The sequence below is a fragment of the Sus scrofa genome, chromosome 3 (genome assembly GCF_054392235.1).
Source record: "Sus scrofa isolate SSC_HxYL_T2T_F1_AM1 chromosome 3, Sscrofa_HxYL_maternal_Yorkshire_Landrace_v2.0, whole genome shotgun sequence".
Taxonomy (NCBI): Eukaryota; Metazoa; Chordata; class Mammalia; order Artiodactyla; family Suidae; genus Sus; species Sus scrofa.
The window spans coordinates 102,036,686-102,047,892 of NC_139385.1; the positions used below are offsets into that span (position 1 = coordinate 102,036,686).

The 11,207-nt window shown below is 35.3% G+C and overlaps 1 protein-coding gene across 50 annotated transcripts in view; it reads left to right on the forward strand.

The window, feature by feature from the left end:
• NRXN1 (neurexin 1) overlaps window positions 1-11,207 on the forward strand; it is a 1,114,648-nt gene that overhangs the window by 49,670 nt on the left and 1,053,771 nt on the right. The gene's annotated exons all lie outside the window — the stretch shown is intronic.

Below are 11,207 nucleotides of genomic sequence, written 5' to 3' on the forward strand. Positions count from 1 at the left end.
GCAAGATTACCTCTCTTAGGTGTTTTTTTTTTTGTTTTTTGTTTTTTGTTTTTTTTTTTAACCTGCAATTATGAACATTTAAAAAAATAATAGAAGAAATCCCTCATTTTTAATGATTAAGCATTTTAAAAAGTTTTAATGTTTAAGGCAAATGTGTTTTACATATTATTTTATGATACAACTTTCTTAAAAGGAAGCGTATTTATAAAGTGATGTGAGTTAAGGTAGGATAATAAATGGATACCACCTTTGGTTTTTGAAAGATAGGGTTGAAATGACTTAGATAAATTCTATATCCTAACTTTGATTTCAGAAAATAGGTTAGAAGAGAGTAGGAGTGTGCTTAATGCTGTGGACAGGCTCATGTTACTTTCAAGTTGTGTAACATTTCAGCTGTAAAGAGAAATTAGTTTGCATTCACATTAACTATTTCTTGTATTTCACTCAAACCTATGGTATTTCCTGAATGAAAATCTAAGTAATTGAGACTATATTCCTTTTTACTGGGGCATGTGTGGACTTTGTATAAATGAATATTTTTTTAAATATTTAAATGATTCACAAAAAAAGCATATATATGAAAATCTTACATATTATGTAAGATTATGTGTATTATGTTAATATAAACCATATATAAAATATATTTGTATTAAAATATGATTGAAGAGATATTAAAAGCTTTTCATGTTTGTGTGAAAAAGGAATTTTGGAAGATTAAACAAATTGATCATCTCTGACCCCCAAACATGGCTTTAATTACATTGTAAAACAAACCAGGATGATATAAAGAATATGCTCAAAGTGTTCTCTCTCTTTCCCTGTTTTTTTTTTTTTTTATATGTGGTGTTTTTAAATGTTAATGAAGTATCCTGTCATGGTCAATAGACTAAGAGATATCGGGCTTCATGAATCACTATTTATGTCATTTTAGCTAATTTTTTTCACCCTTGTAATTCTATTGTGCTCTTTCATTAATGAAAAAGTACTAATTCAAAGAACATTGTTATGCCTTGAAAATTTCCAATGACCTGTTGAACATTAAATTCAACATGATAAAGCATGTTTGACCTTTGATTAGCATCCTTTTTAATTTCAGCAAGGAGATAATGGAATCGTTGAATTCTTCTAGGCTGTGTCTTAATTGGGGATCTCAGGCAGATTTCAGCCTGCTCACTTAGGGCATTCAGAATGTGATTTAATTGATTACTCTTTGTGGTATACTCAGTCTTCATCCTAACAGAAATTTACACAGGGTCACGTTTCCTGATTACTGTGAACTTCTGACATTATAGTAATAGGTTTTCAGTTTTTTCTCTATTAGCATGGATATAAATTGCTCCCTAATATCTTTAACTCTAAGATTTCAGCTTTACATTTAAGTAGCATGAAACTTATCTTCGTTTAACATGTGTAAGTTGTGTCCTTCTCAAATCATAAAGGGATGACATTTGGAGGGAGAAAAAGGGTAACATTTTCTCTCCAAAACATAAATGAAGAAAAACTCTGCATGACACAGCAATCCAAGAAAATATAAGATTAAGATAACCCAGCAATAAGTTCATCCTAAAAAAAATTTTCAAATGAATGAATTCAAAAACTGTAATAAAATTTAGAGGTCTTCCTAGAGTTCTTAGAAAGACACACACACACACACAAATAAATCCACTTAGATGCAGAGGCTGAATCAGTACCCCTGTGTACTTACTGTTTTTGCAAGAATGAAACAAAAACATAAAAGAATGAAGAAGTATTGGAACATAGCATGAGGCTCCATTAGAATGTAAACGAAACAACATAGGCATTGCTGGGAGCAATGACACACAAGGAAGTGAGGTCATACACAGATGTATAGTAAAGGGAAGACTTAGATACTTTTATTTTTTTTGCTTTTTTAGGCTGCACATGCAGCATATGCAAGTTCCTAGGCTAGGGGTTGAATCTGAGCTGTAGCTGGTGGCTTATCCCACAGCCACGGCCACACAGGATCTGAGCCTCATCTGCAAACTACACCACAGCTCTCGGCAATGCTGGATCCTTAACCCACTGAGTGAGGCCAGAGGTTGAACCTGCATTCTCATATATACTCACCAGGTTCATTACCACTGAGCCACGATGAGAATGCCACACTTTTAAAATAATATTTGCAGTGGATAAGCAATGAGATCTTGCTGTGTAGCACAGGGAACTATATCTAGACACTTATGATGGAACATGATGGAGGATAATGTGAGAAAAAGAATATGTGTGTGTATACACATGCACACACACACACACAAACACATATGTGACTGGGTCACTTTGCTGTACAGTAGAAATTTACAGAACACTGTAAACCAACTATAATGGAAAAAATTAAAGTCATTAATGAACATAAAAAATAAAATAAAATAAAATAAAATAATATAAATGGAGTTCTTTCCACAGTGACCCTAAGTCATTGCCTCTGTGTTAGTGAGCAATCTCAAAGAAAAGAGCTTGATTTCTTCTTCCTATAGCGTTGATATTACTTCATGCATAATTCTCTGGTTGGGCCTTCCTGTGCAATCTGCACATTGCAATAATGGTTATGCTAAAGGAGTGGGTTACTCTGATTGTCTACTGTGGATTTCTCATTCATGGAAAGCTAGGGCCACAAAAATTGCCTTCCCACATGAATTCCAGGGTCATTTCCAAAAAAATAAGACATAAGGCAGAGCCAGCAATTGCAGATATCCAAATGATAGGATTTATCTGTCAAAAATAGGCCTAAGGTTATTTTAGGAACAGAGTATGAAAGAAAACTCAAAGGCAGAAGTGAACAAGCTATGTTTAGGGGACTTAGATTGGGGTTCCTGGTTGAGAGCAGTTTTTAGATGGCTGTACAATCAGCAAAATTGTTGAAAACTTTGGTACCAGGTTATAGAAAGAGGTGTGTATGTGTGCAATGATCCAATTCATATCAGTGTTTTTCAAAACTGACTTGCTTTAGATTAGTATGTCTCAAAGCTTTTTGGTCTCATGATCCCTTTAAATTCTTAAATTCCAAAGAGCTTTTGCTTATGTGGTTACATTTATTGATATTTACTGTGTTGTAAATTAAAGCTAAGGAAAATTTTAAATAAGACTGTATAAGCCTCCCTTCCATTAGCTGTCAGGGTAATGGCATTACCATATCATGTAACTTCTGGAAAATTCTATACAGTCATCAGAGAATGAGAAGTGAATAAGGGAAGTGATATTTTAGTATTTTATTTTTTATTTTATTTTTTATTTTTTAGTGTTTTTAATTTTTTTAGTATTATTTTTATTTTATTTTATTTTTTTCCTTTTTATGGCTGCACCCATGGCATTTGGAAGTTCCCAGGCCAGAGTTTCAATTGGAGCTTCCACTGCAGGGCTATGCCACAGCCACAGCAACACCGCATCTGAACTGCATCTATGACGTATGCCAAACCTTGTGGCAATGCCAGATCCTTAAACCACTGAGCAAGGTCAGGGATTGAACCCACATCTTCACGGACCCTATGTTGGGTGCTTAACCTGCTGATCCACAACAGGAACTCCTAAAATAATGTCAACATAGTTGATCTCCTTAAATTGTCATAGGTATACCAAGAGGTCCCTGGACCACATTTTAGGAACCACACTTTGAAGGATCATGATATTGATTTAGTGACTCATTATTAGTATTTGTGGAGTGGAATTAACTAAAATGAAACAGAATGAAAGGGAAAGGAAAATATGAATACATGGGAGATAAGGGTGCTTTTTTGTAAAATTTTATTAATTTGTGTGTAAGCGATCTCCTGTATATTTTGTCATAATGCAAAATTTTTTTCTTATTAGGAGTTTTAGTTTTAAAACTTTGAAAATCACCTTTTAAAGTTATATTAATGATAGATCTCGTCAGGATTGGAATGAAGGGTAGATTTCAGATGGAAGAAAACAGAGGTGGGAAGACCAGTTACACAGGCATGGCATCAAGAGACTGATTAAGAAAATGCCATCCACATGAATAGCCAATTTGTTAAAAAAAAAGAAGAGCTTTTGGATATCTGTGATAAGAATAAAAGTCTGAGTGCTTAGACTGAAGCAAAAGCTCCACTATCAGACAATAAAATGGTCAGCAATTTTAGGTCAACTTTTCCTTAAATGTAACTGTGTCTCATTTTCTGACAAATATGTAATTCTTTGCAGTTCCTTTAGCACAAATCCTGACCTCTTTTCTTCACATCCTGCTGTGTAAGCTTGAAAAGCACAATCCCCAGGTACTGGTCTCATTTTGCTTTTCAAGCCTAAAGATCTGTCAGGCATATGTCCTATAGAAGATGTGAGTGAATCATAGTCAAAATGAGAATAATATGGAATAGAAGCTCATTTCCTGTGCTTCGTCTGGCATTTTGTACAAAAAGTCCTTATTATTCTCCACAACTTTTATTGAAATAGTCAAACTGTATTCACATCATGAGAAAAAAATGGCAGTTTGAATAATTGAGTGAATGTAACTTAAAGGAGTTTTGCACGACTCTTCCCCACTCTCTGCTTGGGAAACCTGAATCACTCAGCATAGAGGGCTCTTTGCTAAGGCTGTTCTGTAATGTTTCTGCAACTCACCTCATGAGTGATAGATAGTATCTCTCTACACCAGATGGGTTATCGCATGCGTGCAAGGACCTCATATTTGATTCTTTCTCAACTTTTACATTACATGCCATAGTTTTGAGTATACAGGGCTCAGCCAAATATGTTAATTAAATTATTCAACGCAAAAAAACAGAGTCTCACCCATATTTTTTTTTTCTTTTTTTTTTCTCTTCTGTCTTTTTTAGGGTCGCAATTGCGGCATGTGGAGGTTCCCAGGCTAGGGGTCTAATCGGAGCTACGGCCGCCGGCCTATACCACAGCCACAGCAACGCCAGATCTGATCCTCATCTGCAATCTACAACACAGCTTACCGCAACGCTGGATCCTTAACCCACTAAGTGAGGCCAGGGATCGAACTTGCACAATTGGATTCGTTTCCACTGTGCCACAAAGGGAATTCTACAACCATGTTTTTATTTTCCTTGAAGTCCACTAATAATGATTGAGATAAATAACAAAGAAATATGAAGCTAAATGACATCCTAATATTTCTGCAGTATATAGTGATGTGGTTAAACCAAAATTTGCTACCTATTCAGAGATGAAAAAAGATAATTGTTCCTATGTTGCCCCTAGGATATTTGGAGAACTTCTAAGACCTTGTGAATCACCAAAGACAGCACAATTGTTTATAATTATAGCTTGAATGCGCATTCTTCTATACTTAAATTCTTTGCTGCATTAGCATAACTTAGAGTTATTGAAGGAGGTGATGGCTTTGTTCTACTATGATTTGGTTTCATTTTACATAGAGCATAGCGTTCTATCATTAGTACCCTCTTTAATAGGAACTCTAAGAAGTGTTCAGAGTCAAATAGGCAAAATGATGAAGAAACAGTAAAATCTTGATGTACAATTAGGGATTGAAGACACAAAAAACTTTGAATGTAAAGAATGTATGACTCCTGAAGCAGATGATAGCTATCTTCAAGAGTGAGAAGGACTGTGCACTTGGTGGGCTTTTTTGGCTGGCGCTAAACTCAGATAGCTTTAAGACAAATGGGAGTTGCTATTTAGGGACTTCAATTAGAAAATCATTAGCCCTCGGAAGCCTGGCTTCTCCCTCAAGAATTGTGCAGGGATGGTTTATCTCTGCACCTCTGTGGACATTTGTTCCTGCCAGTAATTTCCACTGCTTTTGAGGGAGCTGGTCTGATTAGTTTAGGTAATAATTACTGCTGATTTGAGACACAGTACTGCATCCCTGGTTACTTTCTAGAGTTGCCAGCCAGCCTCTAGATGAGATGTGTTTGGATCAGGTCCTTACTTCCTTGTTTAATCTATAGCCAGCTCTGTGTTGAGGCTCACAGAGTAGGAGGTCAATGGAAAGAGGGAAGTCAGACATGAAAGGCACCATGACTGTGATACTTAGCACGGACTGTCATGTGGAAGAGGATCTGTATCCAAAGGACAGGGCTCTCGTGTGCAGTTGCACAGGTTGTGCCCTGCATAAGGGCCTCTAGCTAAGAAGGCAAATGGGGATTAATTTCCAGCTAGTACTCAGCTTATGAAGTCTTGTCTCCAAGGCACTGTGTCTCTACATGGTAGTGGCTCATTTATCAATTTCCATAAAGGTAGTGTTTAGATTGGTGGTGGCCATGGCATAAAAGCAGATCAAACCGGGAGTTCCTGTCACGGCGCAGTGGTTAACAAATCTGACTAGAAGCCATGAGGTTGCAGGTTCGATCCCTGACCTTACCCAGTGGGTTAAGGATCCGGCGTTGCCATGAGCTGTGGTGTAGGTCGCAGACTCGGCTCGGATCCCATGTTGCTGTGGCTCTGGCGTAGGCTGGTGGCTACAGCTCCAATTGGACTCCTAGCCTGGGAACCTCCATATGCCGCAGGAGCAGCTCTAGAAAAGACAAAAAGACCAAAAAAAATTAAAAAAAAAAATAGATCAAACCACAATGAAGCATATTTTAGGCCAGTACAAAGCAATAGTATTGACATATATTTATCAAATTACTTCTTTCTTTAACAATTAAATATTTTGAGAATTTTTTAAAGTATGGATTTTTCCAAATGTGGTGTGAATGATATACACAGGTTTTACACTGCAGTTTTGAGTATTCACATTGTTAAGGGTTCCTAATAAGTATTCTTTGCTTCAAAAAAATATGAGCAAAATAACTTATCAGAGACTTAATTATTTATAATTAATGTTATTTTTGAGTCTCCAGCATATCTTCTCTCCTCTCTTAATGAAATATCCACTGAAGGAAGTGAGGAATATTAACATTCTCTTCAGGAAAATAAAATGTACATAGTTTCCACCAACAGATTTGATTTAGCCAGGTGAGCAGTGGTCATGGACATTGCCATTTAAAGGTAAATCAGAGGGAAACAATTCTCCCATACATTGGTAAATTTGTATTTATATTACCACTGGAAGGAATTTTTAAGAGAAAAAAATTAAACATAAACCATATAATGTTTGTAGAACATTATGAAGACTCTAGGCCCATTCTCAAAGATGTGTGTGTGTGTGTATGTGTAAATGGGGTGAGAAGTTGGATGTGAAAATGCAACCTATCAGGTTAGAGTGGCACTTTTAAAATCAATTTTATCGGAACATTTTTAAAAAACTGCCGTCAAAGATTGTGACCTTCAAATAATTTAGCTTGCATTAGTAGGAATCTATAATAATGACAAAAGCAAATCTCAGAAGGAACAATTTCTAGAAACAAAAATAATTTGATTAAAGTGTTCTTTATAGGCTTATGGAAAGATGTAGGTCATTAAAAGAACTCCATTGTATCTGGTAGCATAAAATGAAAAGATTAATAGGATGTGATACAGTGATAGCCCTACAACTTGATTTAGATATGACAACCCTGGGTCTAAATTTTTTCGTCTATGTCAAGGTAGAGAACGTTCAAGATTTTATTATTTGTTTTTTTGTCAACTGATCTTAATCATTTTTATGGTATAAAAGACTTATTAAAAGTCAAAATTGGGATTAAGAATAATTTTTTGGGGGAGTCCTTTAAATGTTTGGAGTTTCTGAGATCTTCTTATCATTTACCTTTGCATACATTAATCATTATTATTGGAATTAATGTGTTTTACTTTACTGTAGAAACACAATGTCTATAGAAATCTAAGCAGTCAGTATCTGGGATGCCATTTGTCTAGATTTTAGTGAATAATGTCCTGATAACATTAAATATAGGGCTGTGAACTTTCAGTATTAAACTTTAAGTTAGTAATTACTGAATAAGTAGAGGTTAAAGAGTTGTCTTAGTAGTCCTAAAGTTACATATATGTTCAAATTTTAAAACTCTTTTTATTCCTACATGTTTTCTAACACTCATGAAGTAACTTCTTTAAGGGTAAATAATTTGGTAAAATCCAAATAGTACTGTATTTTCTGCTCAAAACTGTCTATTGCTGGCATGTTTCTTTCTTGAAAGACTTTAAAACTTGCTAAGAACTACTGACAATTTATTATCTTACAATAATAGCTGGGTAAATTCTTCAAGAGAACTTATGATTATTTAAAGTCAACCAACATTTATTAGTCATTTACAATATGTATAACATTTGAAATACAAAGATGAGAACATAAATGATATTTCTTGAGCATCTGCTATGTTCCAGGCGTCCTTTTAGTCTGGAGGTACAGAAGCAAAATCAGTAAGATTTCTTCTTACGTCATTGGGAAGGGTCTCATATCATTAGGCAAGAAAATCAATAAGAAATTACCAAATTAATGACACATGCTCTGTAGAAAATTGAAACAGTGTATATGACTGACTGGGTGTACACTTGCAACTGGTGATCTGGCAAGATTTCCATGAGGACATAGTAATAGAAAGGCAGATATAAGTCACTCATGTGCCCTGCAGGGAGAAGAGAATTCCAGCAGAGGAAATATGCAATGTAAGGGGACTAAGCTGGGGAAGAGCTTAGAGTGTTCCTGGGACTGAAATGGAGCAGGAGGTAAGGGGATAGAATGAGGAAATATAAGGAGAATAGAAGTAGGGAAACATAAACGAGGATAAAGCAGTTAAGGATTTATCTAACCGGTGTGTCAATTCTTTGGCAAATTCTAAGCAAAAGAATGATGGAGGAGTTCTTATTGTGGCTCAGTGGTAATGAACCTGCTTAGTATCCATGAGGATGTGGGTTCGATCCCTGGCCTTGCTCAGTGGGTAAATGGTCTGGCGTTTCCATGAGCTGTGTTGTAGATCACAGACAGGTTCAGATCTAGTGTTGTTGTGACTGTGGAGTAGGCCAGCAGCTGTAGCTCTGATTTGATCCCTAGCATGGGATTTTCCATATGCTGCACATACAGCCAGCTCCTAAAAAAAAAAAAAAGAAAAAGAAAAAGCGATAGGATACAGTATGGAACAAATAAATGACCAGTGGAGTTAAAATAGAGGTTATTGGAAACTTTTAAAAGGAAGATTGGTGGAATAATGGAGCCAAAACCCAACTTGAGTAAATTGAGAGGAGAATGAGAAAGAGGAAGTAGAGATAGCACCTGTAGAAAACTTTGTGTAAATTAAGCCCTTGTGGATCTTATCATTTGCAAATACTTTCTCTGAGTCCATAAATTGTCTTTGCATTTTAGAAGGCAGCTATGCTAACCATACCATTAATGCCTAGCTAAAAGTTTGTAGTTTCCTTTGTTGTGCAAAAGCTTCTGTTTGGTTAGGTCCCATTTGTTTATTTTTGCTTTTATTTCTATTGTCTTAGGAGACTGACCTAAGAAAACATTGGTGTGATTTATTTCATAGAATGTTTTGCCTATGTTCTCTTCTAGGAGTTTTATGATATCTTATATTTAAGTGTTATATTTAAGTCTTTAATTAATTTTAAATTTATTTTTGTGTATGATGTGGGAATGTGTTCCAACTTCTAAATTTGCATGTGGCCGTCCAGCTTTCCCAACACCATTTGCTGAAGAGACTGTCTTTCCCCCATTTTAGATTCTTGCCTCCTTTGTCTAAGATTAATTGCCTTTAGGTGTGTAAGTTCATTTCTGGTCTTTTTATTCTTTTCTATTGATCATATGTCTGTTTTTGTGCCAATGCCATGCTTTTTAATTATTGTAGCTTTGTAGTATTGTCTAAAGTCTGGGAGGTTTATGCCTCCTGCTTTGTTCTTTTTCCTCAGGACTGTTTTGGCAATTCTGGACCTTTTATGGTTCCATATAAATTTTAAAGTTATCTGTTGTGGTTCTGTGCAAAATGTCACAGGTAATTTGATAGGAATCACCTTAGATCTATAAATTACTTTGGCTAGTATGGCTCTTTCAACAATATTAATTCTTCTAATCCATGAACATGAGATATCTTTGAATTCTTTGAATCATCTTCATTTTCCTTAATATTTTGTAGGTCTTAGCTTATGTCTTTTACCTCCTTGGTGAGGATTATTAAGTATTTTATTTTTTGATATGATTTTAAAAGTGACTGTTTACATTCCTTTTTTGATATTTCATTGTTACTATAAGGAAATGCAACTGATTTCTGTAAATCTTGTATCCTGCTACCTCGTTTAGCAGTTCTAGTAGTTTTGTATGGAGTCTTTAGAGTTTTCTATATATAGAAAGAAGAGCAAAGAAGTGGGCAGCACTAGGAAAATTTGGGTTAACAATAGTTTCCTCTTTTTAATAAGAAAATATAATATTTCTGAATGTTGATTTAAGTGATCTAATAAAAAGTGAGAATTTGTGATTCAATTGAGTGGTTTCATCTTCTCAGAAATAAAATCTTTGAGTCAAAGAAAGGAGGTAGGAGATCCAGATCACAATTAGAGGAGTTGATCTTGACCTCTGATGTGTAAAAAACAAAATTATTCACCATAACAGGAGGAATACAGAGGGCAGGGGGTACAAATGAGGGTAGGGTGGTAGAATTGGTGGTCAGAAGGTGGATAGGTCACTTTCATTTTCTCAGTGATTAGAGACTGAAAGTAAGTGAGTGGACTGGGTATAGGTGGCTTGAGAAAATTGGACAAGATAAGTAAAAAGGTCTCAGTATTGTCATTAAGCATATCGATTAAAATAATGAGTTGTTTCAGAAATTACGTAAAACTTTGAATTGTGGGTCACATTCTTTTGAATGGATCCCATGCAGAGAGAAAAGAATATGCAGAGAGAGGCCTTTGTGTAGGGAGACAGTCAAAGAGAATGGATAGGACCAAGTGTTTTCAGAAGTTTTGCCATCATTTTTTCCAGAGCTCTTTCTTCACTTATTCAGGGTTTTATTAGTATTAGAATTATTTTAGTTTAATTTTAAATCTCTAACCTAATTCCTCATTTTAGAACTACTCAGTTTCTTTAGGTAGGAAGTTGTCCCCCAGGGAGTTCCTTAATTATTTCATTGAGAGGTGTAATCATTACTCATGAGCTCCATGCACTGCTATTATCGCCATGCTAAGTTTAGCCTTTGATATTTTCATTCCATAAATTTAGCCTACTGTGAGATAAATGAGCAGAAAACCAACTGCAATAACATAAACTCATCAAATTTCTAGACCTAGAAAAGACTTTAGAAATGATGCAAGTTATCTCCTTTTGCTAAAGAGGAAAATACCCAGGGAGGCATGGTAGTGAAATGATTCACCCGGCATCA